Raw genomic sequence first — 20007 nt, forward strand, 5'->3', positions numbered from 1 at the left:
TCATTGGCGCCAAATCATGACCATTTTAACCATATACGAGTAGTAGTTCATTCTTACTATTTTTGGGAATAGTACGAAAATGTTAATTTGTTTTAGTTCATATTGAACTTATGTGTACGGTTATTGAACTTTATACTCACGTTTAATTCATGAAAATTTGAGACATATTTAAAAAAGTAAGATTTCATTTAGCTGTAGAAAATTGCGATAAAAATAATAAAATTTAACTACAAGTAAATAATTTTTTCCAATAAAAATAAGTTAAATTTAGCGTTAGTTTAACTACGGAATTTTTTTCTGTGAACAAATTTAATGATACAAAACCTGCTCAACCAAAAATGACGCTGCGCTGACCATTTGTACAATGTATTCACTCCCAACAGTTGCGAAGACACTCCAGAATATATTCAAACTTTTTTAGATCAAACTCATCAACTCGATTTGCCAATTAAAAAATTCACTAAAAGCGAAATTACACAAGCTATAAAATCTCTAAAACTTGGTAAAGCTCCGGGTTATGACTTAATAACCCCAAAGGTTCTGAAGGAGCTTCCAAAGAAGGTATTGATTGTATCACATTTATATTTAACGCCTGTCTAACTTACAACTTTATTCCTCTGCAATGGAAAGTTGCACAAATTTCTATGATTCAAACACCTGCACGGACGAAAAAGACTGTTTCTCATATGTTTGGGTATAAACATTATATGTTTGGAACTCAAATTTTTAAACACAATATTTTTGAGTGCAAACATATAATGTTCATAAACTAGCATAATATGTTGGGACATATATGTTAATATGTTAGAACATATTATGTTTGGGACATAAAATGTTTGTAAATATAATATGCTTGTATGCAAACATATATTAATTTAGAAATAGCCCATAAACATATATGTGTTTACAAAGAGAGACAAAGTGTATGCTGGAAGTAAAATAATGAAAGTAACCAATTGGCGCATTACAAATATATATACACAAAGAAAATTTCATTAAACATAGGAAAAATACTATGTGTGAATATAAACAAGTATAAATTTACATATTATGAGTAAACATATATATGTTGTGATATAAGACTTCGCCAAAAATTGTATATGCTTAAGTAAAATATTAAAATGAGTATTCGGAGAGAAAATTCATTCGGAACCAAGATATATTTTGAAAAAAGAGCATGAGTTTTGTTTATCATTTTCGCATTACGGGCACAATTTTTTTGTTCGTCAAAGCAAATCGGAACGTAGGACGAGTAAGTCAAAATATTCAAACAAAGGTAATTAAAGGGATCTTCATAAAAACTAACGAAAGGGCACTATACACTGAACAAAAAGCATGCCCGGTTCCAAAGATTGTGTCTCCACTTTACCAATTTTGATATTGATTCCGAACCAAAGAAGCGGAGAATACAAGTAAGGATGCTTTTAAGACACAATTCTCTTTTAAATGGGGTTTTGTGTACTTGACTCTACGAAGCACATTTCAATTTTTCGCTTTTTCAGCTTTTTTTCATATGCTATAAAATGTCCGTTAAAAACAAGACTTCCAGTAGAAATTATGCTATGTTTCAAGTAAAAAATGTCTTTAAAATAAAGTATTGAAAAACATATTTTTGAATGATTTTTGCTATTATTGTGGTAAGCCATTTGACCAAGTGAATTCTTATCGACCAATCAGTTTACTGCCTGTATTATCTAAACTTCTGGAGTCTCTTTTCCTTAAAAGATTAATGTCAATAATTGAAGAAAATAAAATTATACCACATCACCAGTTTGGATTCAGGTAGAATCACGGAACAATCGAGCACACCCTCAAAAACAAAATCGCTTCTGTAACATATACTCCCAAACATATTTTGCTTCAAGCATATACATTTTTGGGTAGTCTAAGTTCCAAACATTTTGTATTTTTCCATCCAAATTCAATAATGTTGTCTTCCAAAAAAGTATATGTTCTTATGTGAACATATAATATGTTTGGAAACATTTTGAACCCAAATTAGAAGAATTTTCTCCCAAAGAAGATTGAGCTCAAATTTTTTTCTGCCTAATTGTATATTCCCTCACATTTTTCTCACTTCCACGAGTTTTTTAGTTTTTAGCACCTTTTTCTGTAATACAAACATTTTAGAAGAAATTATTATATTTTATATTTTTTTTAAATTTTACCTTTTGCCGGACGGGGATTCGAACAGCGGACCACACATTTAGTAAGCCAGCACACTAACCACTGGGCTACGTAGCTGTTATGGTCATCAAGAGATAATTATCGTTATAAGTTATATTTATATAGCATAGCTTGCGGCGCCCACGAGCCGATGCAAACAGAACATTGTTTAACAACATAACATTGTTAAACATACATTTGTTGGAAGCGTGGAGCAGTGGTTGGTCGTCCGCCTTGCGTGACGGGGGACCTGGGTTCGATCCCTGCTTCGACCAACACCATTTTTTTTTTGTTTTTTTTTTTTTAATATATTTTTTACATATATTCCAGATACGTTCGGAAGTTCCCGAAAAGGTGTTCAGCATTACATACTATTATATTAAATTTTTACTACGAAATTGTAAAGTGTGTTTTATAAAAGACTTAAAGTCAGAAAAGAAAAGTGCTTGATATAAACGAAATGGACTGAGTTCAAATCAAATATTATTTTTTTATTGCAACAATAAAAATTGTGTAACAAATAAAGGTTTTTGTATACAAGTTTAAAAATTTCGAAGAAATTCAAAAACTCTTACAAAAGAAGAACGTGAAGTCGAGTATATATAAATATTTTTCCATCGAATCCTAAGGTTAACGATAACCATTCAAAAGCACATTATATTTAAATTCTAAACAGTAATTTTAAAACAGCACATAAATTTATTTTGGTGTGAACAATTGTTTGCTAGCATGTAACACCATTAATTTAGAAATACAAATAAATATGAATTTTTATTAACGAATAATTTTGTACTTAATTTAATTCTTAAGGCCGGTATAAATTGGCATTATCACGTTAAAATGGCCATGTTTACCCTTTTACTTTTCTTTAATAATTTCTTTTAAAAGAAATAAACTTATTCAATTGTTGCTTTGGATCTTTCCCCACCATGTTATAATACAATTTACCGGAAAAAGTTGTAATGTTATTCTGTTATAATATTGTAATGTTATTCTCGAACTCAATGCCCGCTTTTATTTTCGAAAAAAATCTGTCAACTCCTCTTGGACTACTCATTAGTAAAGAGGAACTAATCTTTGTTTTTATAGATCTTCAAAGGTCGATACTTTCAATGATGTCGTGTTGTTGTTATAATTAAGTGATTTGGCTTAAAAATGGGTATCATAACATGAAAGAACAAATTTTGGACTAAGGTCAACTTGACTTTAATAATTCAGAAAAATTCTTTAAAATTAATGAAACTGTCTTTAAATTTGTTACATTTTTGCATCTTGACTACAAGGCAAAAATCATTCAAAAATAGGATATGTTTTTCAATACTTTATTTTAAAGACATTTTTTACTTGAAACATAGCATAATTTCTACTGGAAGTCTTGTTTTTAACGGACATTTTATAGCATATGCAAAAAAGCTGAAAAAGCGAAAAATTGAAATGTGCTTCGTAGAGTCAAGTACACAAAACCCCATTTAAAAGAGAATTGTGTCTTAAAAGCATCCTTACTTGTATTCGCCGCTTCTTTGGTTCGGAATCAATATCAAAATTGTTAAAGTGGAGACACAATCCTTGGAACAGGACATGCTTTTTGTTCAGTGTATAGTGCCCTTTCGTTAGTTTTTATGAAGATCCCTTTAATTACCTTTGTTTGAATATTTTGACTTACTCGTCCTACGTTCCGATTTGTTTTGACGAAACAAAAAAATTGTGCCCGTAATGCGAAAATGATAAACAAAACTCATGCTCTTTTTTTCAAATATATTTTATCTTGGTTCCGAATGAATTTTAATATTTTACTTAAGCATATACAATTTTTGGCGAAGTCTTATATCACAACATATATATGTTTACTCATAATATGTAAATTTATACTTGTTTATATTCACACATAGTATTTTTCCTATATTTAATGAAATTTTCTTTGTGTATATATATTTGTAATGCGCCAATTGGTTACTTTCATTATTTTACTTCCAGCATACACTTTGTCTCCCTTTGTAAACACATATATGTTTATGGGCTATTTCTAAATTAATATATGTTTGCATCCAAGCATATTATATTTACAAACATTTTATGTCCCAAACATAATATGTTCTAACATATTAACATATGCACTCAAAAATATTGTGTTTAAAAATTTGAGTTCCAAACATATAATGTTTATACCCAAACATATGAAAAACAGTCTTTTTCGTCCGTGCAAGTACATCGCTTGGTGGAAAAAATAAATCTAGCTTTTGAATCGAGACATTACTGTACATATGCGTTTCTAGATATTTCACAAACATTTGACAAAGTATGGCAAGATGGCCTACACAGAAAAAAAGTGTCTCGTAAAATTAAGAAGATTTTTACAATAATTTATTACAAGAATTTTCCAGAATTTTAGTTCATTTTTCGTATCTTCAACGAAAATTAACTACTCGAAAGGAAATTTTACAAATTCTAAGTAGCAATCGTTTAGTTCATGGCATACAAAATACGATGGAAATTTCCTTAAAAAATTTCTTAACTTTTAGTTAAAAATTCTTTTGATATGCCATAAAACTACTTGTGAAATGTAAAGTACTTTCTAAATAATAAGTGCAATTTACTATAAGATTTTTTGTATGAGAAAATATTTTTTACGAAAAATGAACTTGAAAGTGGATAGCAATTTCTTACTGACAATTCCTATAGTTAATAATTGTTGGTAGAAAATTACCCAATGAAATATTTTTAGTTCACATGTAATTAAATTTATAGACATTTTCGTCAAAAATGGTAGATAACATTTCATGAAGTTTTTGCAAATTTTAAGTTAAACGTTTCATCGTTTATAAACTGGTGTGCCTTTACGAATATTATTCTTAGAGTAAAATGTCAGCAGATGCGATGAACTAATGCATAGTACAGATATATATCTTTATCGGCATAGTGGAATGTGATGAATTTAAAGATGATGTTACTTGAGTTTAGTTTGAGTGAGAGTAATGCATTAATGAGAAATGGTAGCGAGGGCTGGGTATGTTCTGTATACATGAGCGTGGGTTTGTTTTTATTGTTTTTCATTTAGTGGTTTGTGTGTGTGTTTGTTATTCGCGGATGGTTTATTTGGCTGGATGAGATGTTGTTTTCAATAAAGGCACATGTGTTTTTGTTGTTGTAGCAATGTTTTGGCTTTGCTTGGTTTTGTTTGGCATGCTTCAGTTGTATAGTTGCCGTTGGCGTGGGCTGTTGCATCTTTTAAGCAGGTATGCAACAAGGGAATATAAAGGCATGGAATATTTTGGATTTTTAAGACATATATTGGTGTTTGTTTATTAAACCTTTTAAATGAAAGTTACTAATATTTTATAGGTAGTTTAGAAAAGTGTTATTAAGAATATTTAGGAAAATATGTTGAAATTGAAAGTGTATTGAATTTTTTATTATTCAATGTAAAAAATTAATATTCAATTCCAGATGAATTTGGAAAATTTTTGTTATATCTCATAGTCATAAATTGGTAAGTATTTTATTAATATGGCTTTATTTAAAAAAAATTATGTATATTATTATTTGTTAATTAATTTTTTTGGAAACCAGTTTAATGATTTTCTTTGTTGTAAAAGCAATATTTAATTTCAGAGCCACTCCAGATAGATTCGAACAAATTTATTTAAAAATAGAGAATTGGTATGTTTTCTTTTAAAAATTGGATTTCTTTCAACTAGAATATTTACGTTTTTATGACCTTTTTATCATCAAAATTGCAGGTTTTTAATACCTTATTTTAGTATTTCTTTAATCAAATTTTTTGGAAACCAATGTAATATTTTTAATGTAAAAAACAAATATTTAATTTCAGAATAACCCCTTAAAAATTTGGAAAAAAATTTGGTACTCCTTTGCTTGTAATTTAATAGTGAATTGGTAAGGATTCTTTAACTTTCTTTTAACTATGGAAGTCATCCTTATTTTTTGTACATTAACGTCATCCTTCGTAATTTTCACTACGGATCATTTCAAGAAGCTATAATTTTCATCGTAAGCGAAAAAGTGAAGCAAACTTGAATTTATTTTCTTCTTCAATTTGGTTTTAATTAGTATAAAACAAAAATTTATAAATCGGTCGAATTAGTATAACTTAAATTTACCATTTCCCAGTAGACTAAATGCATTTTACATCAAAAATGAAATTACCTGTCGTCATTTTGACGAATGATGACTGTCTAGGGTTAACCAGAATATTTGGTTTTTTATGCATATTATTATTTTTTTTTAATTAGATTTTTTGGAAACCTATTTCATAATTTTATTTAATGTAAAAAATAAATATTTAATTTCAGAGTAACCCAAATAAATTTCGACAACTTTTTATATTTCCCCTCAGCGTACAATTTAATAGATAATTGGTAAGTTTTATATTAAAACTTTGGCTTTCTTTCAACTAGAATATTTATTTTATTATATCCTTCACATCAATAACAACACAGTTTTGTGAGTTTATAGAATACTTAATTATTTCTCTAATTGTTTCAGGTACAAATTTTATGATATATGTTTTCCAAAGAAAAGTTGAATTCCTTACACCATTTGATAAAATGCCCCCACATATGGTAAGTTACAAGCTAAAATGAAGAATTAAAAAATTATATTTCATTACATGGTGTTAATTTTTAACAATTTTCATTATTGCTTCCATTTTTTTCAGCAAGATATGTGAAAAAATTACCTACGATGAATAAAAAAGGATAAGTCAAAATGTCCAAACAGCGTGTTCAAATGAACTATTCTCTGTTCCACATGGTCATAATGAACTAAAATTTAAGAGACTTATAAACTAGACAAGTTTAAAAAAATCTTAAGGGCTAAATCATGGTCAATATTCCTACAGATTAGTTCATTTTGCAATGGAAAAGGGTTCACTGTTTTTTCAGTGTACTATACAAAGTCAAATCGCTTGTTCCAATAAACTATTATTTGTTTATAAAATCCTATATTCAAAACCGATTATTCTGTGTACAAGATAATGATGAGATGAGCACACTGAGATCTATTAGGGCGGGCGTTCCCCAGGGGAGCGTTATGGGTCCTATTTTATATGTACTACTTACATCAGATCTGCCTGAATCAGAATCTACTGTCATTGGAACTTTTGCGGATGATACCGCTAGTAGACATCAATGCGGAAAATGCGAGTAATTTACTACAGAATTATTTAAATACTTTAAGTAAGTAAGGCTAAACAACTGGCGCATAAAAGCGAATGAGTCGAAATCTACCCATGTCACATTTACATTAAATCATTCAACTTGTCCACCTGTGAAAATGAATCAAATAGATATTCCACAAAAGAAAAACGTTAAATATCTTGGATTGTACTTAGATAGCAAACTGAAATGGGGAACCCATATCAAAACGAAACGAAAAGCACTTGATATCCAAGCCAATAAAATGAACTTTCTAATTGGTCCCAATTCGAAACTCTCTGGAAAATACTGACCCGTGTAAAAATTGGTGGATCTGGCCAGATATTATTAGATCTTCTGCCATATCTGATTAGATATGATAGTATATGTAGGCAGATCTGGACAGATCCGAAAAATGGTAATATCTGATCAGATCTAATTCTAAAGGAATTAGATCTGACCAGATCTCAAATTTGGCCCACATCTAATTATATCTAATTTGATATAATTAGATGTTAATATATCTAATTATATATAATTTTATCTACAAATTTCCAAAATTAGTGAAATTACAGTAATTAATAAAAAAGATTTATTTAATGGTTTTATAGTGAAAAGAGTATTTAATATTATAAGTTGGATCAAACATATGTACATTATATGTAAGTCTAGGTATAAAAGTCTACGAATTAAAAAAAAACAACAACAGCAAAAACAAAATATATATACATAGCCACCAAGGGTTCTGGCATTTCCCAAGGCGTTAGTACATTGCTCTCTGCAAACATTTCTTTAAATGAGTCTCGCAATTCCTTTATTTGACTACTCGGTATGAAAACTCTGAAAAATATAAAATATACAGAAGAATTATCAGTCTAACATATTTAAAGATATATTTGCAAATAATACATATACTTACCAAAATTTGCTTCTCGTACCCAATAATTTAAACCAGCGCTGTATTGAATGGTTTGTGCGAAGCTCCAAATACCATACTATGAATAATTGCACGGGAATGTATCCGGTTCACAATCCAAATCATCTCCAAATTTGTATTCTTTTTGAAATTGGATAATACTTCCTTCTATCGCAACTTCGGATATGGCCTGGTCACAAATCTTTACATTGCTCCACTGTCTTCTTTTAATCTTTTCCTGGACTACCACAAATTCATCCTCCTAAAACAGAGAAAATATTTAATATATAAAAATAGGAACAAAACAATAAACTTACCTTCTTTATCTTCCTCGAAAAATGAGATTTTTATATGAAATAAAAATATGAAACTCGCATTATCAAATATTTGATATATTTTTTTTTTCAAATTTAATAACAACAGGCGTTTCTAATGGTGATAGTTATGGGGTTACATTTTTGAAAACAAAAAGACAGTTGTGTCTGAAAGTTAAGCATTTTATGAAGACACTTCAAACTGATATTTAAAAGGGTTTCTTGAAACTGTCACAACATATAAAGATTGTTTGGTTATGTTCACCACTTGTTTGATGTGCGAAACATACGTGCTTGTAACCAAGTATATCACGTTAGTATTCTCGTAACAAACACATTATTTTTACACACAAACATATTCAAATATTTTTTTATCCGTGTTACACAGCTGGTTCATGATTTAACGCGATATATATAATTAGATATGGAGCTATATATAGTATATATAATTAGATATGATGTCATATATGAAGATATATAATTAGATCTTACCAGATATGACTGATATAAATAGATATAACAACATATATAATGAGATCTTGAATCAGATCCAATCATATATAGCACTATACATAACATATCTCCGTAGATCTATTTATATCTACAACCATATCTGAGCAGATATAATTATATATAATTTGATATTATTAGACATGATTAGATCTCTCAATTTTTACACGGGGATATATAAATGTATAATAAAACCTATCTGGACATATGGTATCCAGATATGGGGCACAGCTTCCAATACAACCATCATACTGCAACAATTTCAATCCAAAATACTAAGAAAAATAACTGCTGCTCCTTACTATATAACAAATAAACAAATACATGCACCCAGAAAAAAGTGACCCCTTCTTTAAGTTAAAATGAACTCATTGCGAAGAAAGTTGAACTTCGTATAGCGCCAAAGACATTTTTATTTGTTTGAACGATGTGATTTTCGTAGAAATTAGGAATAATGCATTCCATATATTAGTTAACATTTTCCTATATTTATATACCACTATACTACAGAATGAAAAAAATTAACTAATTTGAATTCATATATGGAATGATTTTATTGAAATTTTTTCATTCATTTCGACAAATCTTACACATTTGTGGTAAAACTTTTACTTCATAATTAGAACTGCTTACCTTCGTTTTTATATACAATTTTATTTATTTCTATAAGCAATTTTATCTTCAATAAAAGACATGTTTTATTAATATATTGAATATATTTATTAAGAATCAACAGCATCGAATCTCTTAGAAATATTAGTTTATTATTCCACTATTTCCAATTTCCGTGTGATATTATCAACTGTAAAACGCACTTTTTCTTCTTCTTGTACTTTTCACTTTTAATAAGGTGCTGCCTAACGATTTTGTCCTCCTTTTACAATTTCAATACCTACAAATATAAAAAATCATAAAACATTTTTGTTGCAAAAGGTTAGCGTCACTGAATATTACCTGATAATTGAAGATTCCAAAATGAAGACAAATGAAAGGGTTGTTATTCTGCTGGTGTTTTCTTTCTTTATACACTATCACGAACATTGATAGATTTATTAAAAAAAAACGAAAATTTTTCTCACTAATTTAAAATAAATATTTTATTTGTTATTTATTATAATTTTTTAACAATCTCTCCGTATACCAAAACAACGCGATTCCAACTAAAAAAACAACCGACGCGCAAATATATCGATTACACCCACGCGCTAACACATCGATTACGATGACAGGTATCGATTACAGGTAGACAATAGAAATTTAGGAAAATTTCCTATATTCTAACAAGTGTGTTTCCTTAAGTTTTGAAAGGATTGCATACTTCTTAGTACGAATGAACTAAAATATTTTTCTATGCCAAGTGGTGTTCGTATGTATGAAAAACTTTCTATTATAAAGGAAGTCGCAATTATCATTTTATAAGAAATTTTACTAATTTTGAGTAAACTTGGTTTTAGTTCGGTTTTTGTTTATTTTTACGAATGCTTTGTTATCGGTGAATAAAATTTTCTTTTTCAGTAGTAAATTCGTATACCCAGCGAAGAAAATAGTATGAGTAAAATTCCATGCCTTATTCTAGTTAATGAAGTATTCCTAACTGCTTACAGTTTAGGATTTTTTTACTGAAACGAGTAAATTTTATTATTTTTCACAAAAATTTACCTTAATGGAAAAAAAATGGATAAACTATATTGATGAAAATTTTTTCCTTTAGTTTCGAAGGCACTTTTTTCTGGGTGTGAAGAACTGAATATGAAAACTGTTAAAGAAGAAATAATATCGCAACTTCAAAGTTACAAAATAAGAACACAAAATCATCCAAACCCATAAGCAACAAATTTAATGGCAAATGTGGAAACTTTCACTAGACTAAATAGAAAAGCTCCGCAAGATTTACTGTAATCATTAAAAAACCATAAACATGAAGATTGAGGAAAACAAATATTGAAAATAAAATAATTTTAATTAAATATATTTAATATAAAATAGGCTCACCACTGGGTGGGTACCACTAGCATAACTGTATTAATAATCAATTAAATAATGAAAATATCGCTAATAAGATAGAATGTATTAATAAAGAGATAAAAAAGTTAACTAAAATAGAAAAAACAATATACAGTGAAACTTCTGAAAGGTGGACTCGCACGGTGGCCTTTGAGAGGTGTTAAGGTATGAGAGGTTAATTCTAATGTGTTAATATAGCAAATGTCCCCTCCATGTTTGAGAAGTGTCCGGTTTTCAGAGTGTCAAATTTTGACAGGTTTCACCGTACATTTTTTCTTCATAAATTGCAATAAAAGTTAAAAGGGCAATCAAATTTTTAAAAACTACGAAATTGGTTATAACTCCGAAAAGATAAAATATACCGTTGTTTGTAGACAACTTCTTTTTTCTAAAAAAAAGAGTTAATGATTTCGATTTATTACACTGGTAGAAAAAGGCGGTACGTGACCATTACCGTTTGGTATTAATAGTTTAGTTCACGCTACCTTTCAATTTTGATACCACATTATATCAAATCATTTACATCCGGTATTATTATGGTATTAACTATCACATCCCCATAATATATGATATGTCGCCGTTGCTCACTGGTCGCCTTGGTAGTTTATTTTCTTCCCCGCTTGTTCGGCAAATAGCTATTGTCGCTTTTTCCCTGCTTATATAAGCACTCCACATGTGCAGGCGGTTATTTTGGTATAGAATGACTAAAGACCCCTTTTCTAAATGCATATAATGCACCATTTCGTTTCACTCAATTCAGCACCATAAAGTAATCTATTAAATAGTCGATAAACTATATTGGGCATTACCAGTTGAGGATGAAATCGATAAGAAAGACCCTGTTACTCTCACAGAAAAAATGAGAGAGAAATTAAAAAAGTGATCATTTAATTTCGGTATATAAAAGTAATGTACGAAATAGTTTGCCGAGCAAAATTAAACAAAACACAAAAGTAATTATGTTCTTAATTTGGTTTTGGTGCTTACGCGTAATGCATAGAAAGATATTATGCTTGTCCTAATCGTAAAGAGATGTTGAAAGAACAAAAAAACGAAGTCCCGCTAGAACACGTTAGAAGTCAAATGATTTGTTCAGTTGTTTTCTTGGTTTCAATGCGTTTGGCTGGATACGGAGTGCTTATGGTGATTCAAAAGGAAAGAAATTCAAAAATGTAAGTTAAAAAATTAATTATAATTCTATTACATATCAGTTGTATTTATGTATTTCAAATTTATATTCTGTAATGGTTTACTAAAGCGTATTAGTGAAATAGAATATTTCTTAAACGATCAAAAGGTTGACATTCTCCTGATATCTGAAAGTCACTTGACTAAGCAATCGTACGCTTCTATTGACGGCTACAAATTGTACCATTCTATCCATCCTTCTCAAAATCCACGAGGTGGCTCAACAGTCATAATCAAATCTAACATAAATCATCACGAAGAGCTTAAAATCGAAAATGAGGTATTTCAAGTTGCATGCGTATCTGTTTGTCTTAAACAAAACAAGTCATTTAAAATTTGTTCAATATATTCACCACCAAAACATAACATTAAATCAGACCAATACGAATCGCTGTTAAAGTCTATTGGAGATCATTTCATAATAGGCGGTGACTTCAATGCCAAAAATAAAAATTGGGGATCGAGACTTACATCTACAAAAGGCAGTGAGCTATATAAGGCATGTAGAAAATTGAAATGCCAAATAGTCTCGGGGGATGAACCTACTTATTGGCCATCCAACCCTGAGAGAATTCCAGACCTTATTGACTTTTTCTAGTTAAAAATTTAGCAAGATCTATATATTTGTTGAAAATGTCACATCTTTATCTTCATCAGATCATTCTGCTGTTATTATGACTATCAGTGATTCTATAATAAAGAAAATGAATGCCATCTATATAATAAGCGGACGAACTGGCGATTATTCCAATATCTTATCGATCAGAAGATAAATCTAAAAACCCCCTTAAAATCTGAAAGGGAAGTTGATAACGATTTTACTGATTTTATCCAATCCATTCAAACATCAGCTTGGGAGAGTTCACCCGAATTGAATCAAAACACTGTAGAAGTTACATATCCAAAAATTATCCGTGATTTGTTGTCTAAAAAACGTAAAGCACGCAAAAAATGACAGAGGGAAAGAACTCAAGAAAACAAGGCGACTCTTAACAGACTTTGTAATGAATTGAAGCAAGTAACGAATGAAAATAAGAATAAAACTATGACTGACCGTCTTCACAACTTATCAGCTCGGAAGGACACAAACTACAGCTTGTGGAAAGCAACAAAAAATGTTAACCACCAATCACCTCAAATGTCCCTATCAAGAGGAAAGATGGTACTTGGGCTCGAAGCTCTAGAGAAAAAGTAGATGTATTTGCATCATATTTTCGAAGTACATTCCGTTCCCTAGAAGGATACAAAGAATCTGAGGATCTCCTGAAAGTCGAAAAAATGATAATGCAATCATTAAACCGGCTTCCTTTGGAGAGTTAAAATATATTATTAATAAGGACTTGAGCTTCAAAAAAGCACCTGGATATGATTTGATCACTACGAAAATCATTAAGAAATTAACTCCAAAAGCATTACGAAAATTTTTATATTATTTTTATACTGGAATGGAAAATTGCTGAAATAATAGTAATTCCCAAACCTGGAAAACCTCCAAACGAAACAACGTCGTACAGGCCTATATCAATTTTACCAATCTTGTCCAAAATATTTGAAAAACTCTTGCTGAAAAGACTTCAACCAATAATCTCAAAAAGAGAACTGATTCCAAGTCATCAATTTGGATTCAGGAATAAACATTCTACTGTACAACAAGTCCATCGTATAATTGATGTTGCAGAAAAGGCAATTGCAAGCAAAAAAGTTTGTTCGGCTGTCTTTCTAGACATAGGTCAAGCTTTTGATAAAGTATGGCACAAAGACCTGCTATTCAAACTCTACAATGATTTTCCAAAAGAATATTATGAAATTTTGAAATCATATCTTGAGAATATACACTTTCGAGTCAAAATAGAGAATCAATATTCAGATCTAAATCCAATTGAAGCAGGAGTACCACAAGGTAGTGTCCTTGGGCCAGTGTTGTATCTTTTATACACGAAAGATATACCAAATCCACAAATTGCCAAAATAGCTACGTTTGCAGATGACACTGCCATTTTAACAACAGCAAAAACAGAAACTGAGGCCACAAGCAAGTTGCAATTCGTACTTTCTGCTATAGAAAACTGGATAAAGAAATGGCGAATGAAATTAAACGAAAGCAAATCAATTCATATGATATTTACAAACAAAAACACAAGTCATACTCCGCTGTACATCAATAAAACAATTGTCCCATTTGCAAACTACGCGAAGTATTTAGGAATGACTCTGGATACAAAACATAGATGGAAAGAGCACGTGAAGAATAAAAATAAAGAGATGAAAATAAAATTCGGCCAAATTTTTTGGATTCTCACCGACAATAGAGTATCTACCGAAAATAAAATATTGCTCTACAACCAAATTATAAAGCCAGTATGGACTTATGGTATACAACTTTGGGGCTGCGCTGCACAAATCTACCGAAAATAAAATATTGCTCTACAACCAAACTATAAAGCCAATATGGACTTATGGTATACAGCTTTGGGGCTGCGCTGCACAAAACGACATTGAAAAAATACAAAAGACGCAGAATCAAATTCTTCGCACTATAGTGCATGCACCGCGGTACGTTATAAATAGTGATCTGCACAGAGATCTCAATATAAAAACAATTATTGAGGAAATATCCCTTATCGCCCAGAAGCATGCAGCTAATCTACACACGCATGTGAACTCTGACCTGAAGGATATTTTCAACGGCTATGTAACGTCAAGAAGACTTTTAAGGACTGTCCCCATGGACCTAGCCAACTAATTCAGAAAATTGTAAAACTAGAGTGTAATTATTGAATTATTCCTCAACCATGTGCTTGCTAATGTTAAATTTTAGTGATAAGCTATATGTAATGATAATCTTAAATTACTAGATGAGTTTTTTTACTCAGTTGTAATAAATTGAAATAAATAAAAATAAAAATATTTATATTCTAATTTCAGAAACGGCGTCTCCATTTCCTGGCAGCAATGGACCTCCAGAACAACAATTACGCGAGGCAATGCAGCGGAAAAAGAAGGGCCAATTTAATAGTAAAACCATATTTAAACCAACATTAACATTTTTTCTTTTTGTTTGTATAATCTTGACGTAATTTTGTTATTTATATATTAAAAAACTATTTAATAAAAAAGCCTTGAGTAGCAACAATGAAATTAATTTTCAGAATAAACCAGCAAATGGGGTATAGATTTAAAGTGATTATTTTGCTACCACATATTCACCACCCTTTTCTGTGAGTAACTTTCAGCTACCAAATGGGGGGTTATCGTTAATGCAGAGAATAGTCTATTGGTTATTTTGAGCGACATCTCCTTGTTAAATTCCTCAAATACAAGGGCGGTAGTCAGGATTATAAGTAGGGGTGTTTACGAATAGGTAGCCATATAAGCAGGCATTCACTACTTACCCGAACAAGCGGGCCACATAAAGAAAGTAGGCGAGTAAATTACAATATTTCTTGGAAAACGGGACGATCAAAAACCTAATTTGTGAAGCATTGGTAAGTATAATATGTTTTAGCATTATTAATTTTTTTTGAATTCGGCATTCTTCTCTCATTAGATGCGTAAGAGACATACAAAAGCTTTCCAAATCTCACAGCAAACAACTTGAGGCATGCAGTGCCTGCGATGGGGCCCAGAATTTAGTGCATAACTTGAGAATAACTTTTAGAAAATTATAAGATGAAAAAATTGAGGTGTTTTATATATTAAATACATTTAAAAAAAGTCTTTGTTGCGTGTGTTTTATTAAACTAACATGTATTAAAATACCGGGTTTGTATTAAACCCAATACCGTTTTGGTATTATTTGGTAATACCGAACTGTTTATACATCAATACCTTTATTGTATAAATATTAACATCGTTTAGGTATTATTTTCAATACCATATTGGTATTTTCACAATACCGTATGGTACTTTCATGCTTTGCGTACCGCTTGTACCGTTCGGTATCGATATTGTACCATACGGGGTTGGCTAACTATCAATAATGTACGGCGTCGATTTGAGCACGTATGGTAATACTTTTTTTATGGGTGTAGTTCAAAAGCAAGAGACTATTGAAAAGTAATACATGAAAATAGTAGATTTTGACTCACGAATTAACAAAAATTAATAATGCTAAAACATATTATACTTACCACACTGAAAAAACAGTGAACCCACCAGGAAGAAAAATTTCAGTTAATTTTAGAAAGTTTTGAATATTTTTAGAAAAATTTAACTAAACAGTATTACAAACGCTGGCATCACGCCGATGTCATTGCAGTAAATATTTTTCGACAAATTCAAGAAAATTTATTAGACATAATTAAGTTTTTTCACTTGTTAAAGAAAAATTTGTAGTTTCAAGGAAAAATTTGGAGTTCAAAATTGCAAGAATGTCTTTAGTGATATATTGAGTTCATGGTGAACACATTTATAGTAAAATTTGCAAATCTAAAGAAATATTGAACTATTTTGTGGAAGACACGAATTTAGTTAATCTTTATGCTTCATTTGTGTATATTTTTTCCTCGGTTTTAGTTAATTTAACTAACGTACGCAAATAATTATTATACACCCATAGTAAAATTATTACCATACGGTCTCAAAACGATACCGTACATTATTGATAGTTAGCCAACACCGTATGGTACAATATCAATACCGAATGTTACAGCCGGCACGCAAAGCATGAAAGTACCTTTCGGTATTATGAAAGTACGAATATGGGAATGAAAATAATACCTAAGCGGTATTATTATCTATACCATAAAGGTATTGATGTATAACAGTGCAGTATTACCAAATAATACCTAATCGGTATTGGGTTTAATACCAACCCTGTATTAATTATAGTAATACATATTTAGTTTAATAAAACACACATAAAATGTATTTGTTTCTTTAATCTAATCATATCTCCGTGCAAAGTTTTTCTCCCAATTCAGCTCCCTGTCGCACTTCAGTTACTGCATCCCTCAAGTCGTCTGTTGTGGTATTTGGATGGTTTTTGTATTCCAATTGCGCATCTAATTAAAGAAGGTTCGCATTAGAAAACTTTTGAAATGTTAAAATATATTATATTTACCTTTACTTTGCTATATTCACCGAATTCATTTTTTCGGTAGTCATCTTATCCTAAAATATTGTTATTTACAAGCCACATGAAAAAAATAAACTACCAAGGCGACCAATTATACTTGGTCGAAACGGCTACATATCATATGTTACGGCGATAGTTAATACCATAATAATACCGGATGTAAATGATTTGATATAAAGTGGTATCAAAATAAAAAGGTAACGTGAACCAAATTTTTAATACCAAACGGTAATGGCCACATACCGCCTTTTTTTCTACCAGTGTAGTAAAGGAAACTTTCTCCAAACATAATAATTCCATGAACTAAAATAAAGTTAAATCGGCTTTAGTAAAATAGAGAGTTCACATTTTTTTGAGTGCAATACTTCACAAATTAGGTTTTTGGTCGTCACGTTTTCCAAGAAATATTGGAATTTACTCGCCTACTTTCTTTATGTGAAGAAAATAAACTACCAAGGCGACCAATTAGTTTTTAGCAACGGCGACATATCATATGTTATGGGGATGTGATAGTTAATACCATAATAATACCGGATGTTAATGATTTGATATAATGTGGTATCAAAACTGAAAGGTAACGTGAACTAAACTATTAATACCAAACGGTAATGGCCACGTACCGCCTTTTTTCTACCAGTGCATTTTTATTTTTTTGAACGATGTGATTTTCATTGAAAGTAGGTAGAATACATTCCATATATTAGTTAACATTTTCCTATATTTATGTACCCTTATACTACAGAATGAAAAATTTATTTATTGAACTTTTTCATTCATTAAATCTTACATATTTGTGGTAAACCTTTTTACTTCAAACTTAGAACTGCTTACCTTCGTTTTTAAATACAATTTTATTTATTTATATAGGCAATTTTTCTTCAATAAAATACACATTTCATTAATATATTTATTACGAATCAACAGCATCGACTGGCCTTGAAATATTAGTTTATTATTCCATATTAAAAAAAAAGTGAACTCTCTATTTCACTAAAGCCAATTTAACTTTCGTTTAGTTCATGGAATTAATATGTTTGAAGAAAGTTTCCTCTACTCTAATAATTTTTTGTGTACGTTAGTTAAATTAACTAAAACCGAGGAAAAATATACACAAATGAAGGATAAAGATTAACTAAATTCGTGTGTTCCACAAAATAGTTCAATATTTCTTTAAATTTGTAAATTTTACTACAAATGCGTGCATCATGAACTTCGTATGTCACTAAAGACATTCTTGCAATTTTGAACTCCAATTTTTTCCTTCAAAGTACAAAATTTTCTTTAACAAGTGAAAAAAAAAATTAATTATGTCTAATAAATTTTCTTGAATTTGTCAAAAAATATTAACTTGTTTTAATGACATCGGCGTGATGCCAGCGTTTTTTATACTGTTTAGTTAAAATTTTCTAAAAATATTCAAAATTTTCTAAAATTAACCGAAATTTTTCTTCCTGGTGGTTCACTGGTTTTTCAGTGCAGTATTTCCAATTTCCATGTAATGCCATCAACTGTAAAACGCATTTTTTCTTCTTGTACCTTTCACTTTTAATAAGTTGCTACGTAACGATTTTTTACAATTTCAATACCTAGAAATATAAAAAATTATAAACCAATTTTTTCCCAAAAGGTTAGCGCCTCTGAATGTTACCTGTTAATTGAAGATTCCAAAATGAAGACGAATGAAGGGGTGTTATTCTGTTGGCGTTTTCTTTCTTTATACACCATCACGAACATGATTTTTTCTCACTAATTTAAAATAAGATATAATTTATATATTTTATTTGTTATTTATTATATTATTCTACTATATTATTTTTAACAATCCCTCCGTATACCACAACAAAGCGATTCCAACTAAAAAAAAAACCACGCGCAAACATATCGATGACAGGTATCGATTACAGGTAGATAAAAGAAATATAGGAAAATTTCCTATATTCCAACAAGTGTGTCTCCTTAAGATTTAAAAGGATTGAATACTTCTTAGTATGAATGAACAAAAATATTTTTCTAAGCCAAGTGTTATTCGTATGTATGATAAGCTTTCTATAATAAAACAAGTCAGAAATATCATTTTATAAGAAATTGTACTAAATTTGAGGAAACTTGGTTGTAGTTCAGATTTTGTTTATTTTTACGAATGCTTTGCTATCAGTGAATAAAATTTTCTTGTTCAGTAGTAAATTCTTATACCCAGCGAAGAAAACAGTATTAGTAAAATTCCATGCCTTATTCTAGTTAATGAACTATTCCTAACTGCTTTCAGTTTAGGATTTTTTACTGAAGCAAGTAAATTTTATTATTTTAAACAAAAGTTTAACTTAATGGAAATAAAATGGCTAAACTAAATTGAACATTTTTTCCTTTAGTTCCGAAGGCTCTTTTTTCTGGATTTTACCGTATATATCTTTCTTTTTTCATTTTCTGGCTTTTGTATATAAACTTTAAATTTTTTTCAACTGGCACAAAATGGGGCATTAGAGGGTTGATTTCCATAGGGTATTTTTTATTCAAATTAAAATAAATGTATCTGACAAAACACTTATCACATCTAACACTTCACCTAAATGGTTGAAGAATATAAAGATTCATACGAAATATTCAACAAGTCACACCAGGATAATTCATGCCACAATGGATGTAAGATGTTCATATGTCATATAACACGTTAACAAGTAC

The 20007-nt window shown here is 29.9% G+C and overlaps 1 protein-coding gene across 1 annotated transcript in view; it reads right to left on the reverse strand.

The window, feature by feature from the left end:
• sli (slit guidance ligand) overlaps positions 1–20007 on the reverse strand; it is a 183202-nt gene that overhangs the window by 18092 nt on the left and 145103 nt on the right. The window lies entirely within an intron of this gene.

The sequence above is a fragment of the Haematobia irritans genome, chromosome 5 (genome assembly GCF_050003625.1).
Source record: "Haematobia irritans isolate KBUSLIRL chromosome 5, ASM5000362v1, whole genome shotgun sequence".
Classification (NCBI taxonomy): domain Eukaryota; kingdom Metazoa; phylum Arthropoda; class Insecta; order Diptera; family Muscidae; genus Haematobia; species Haematobia irritans.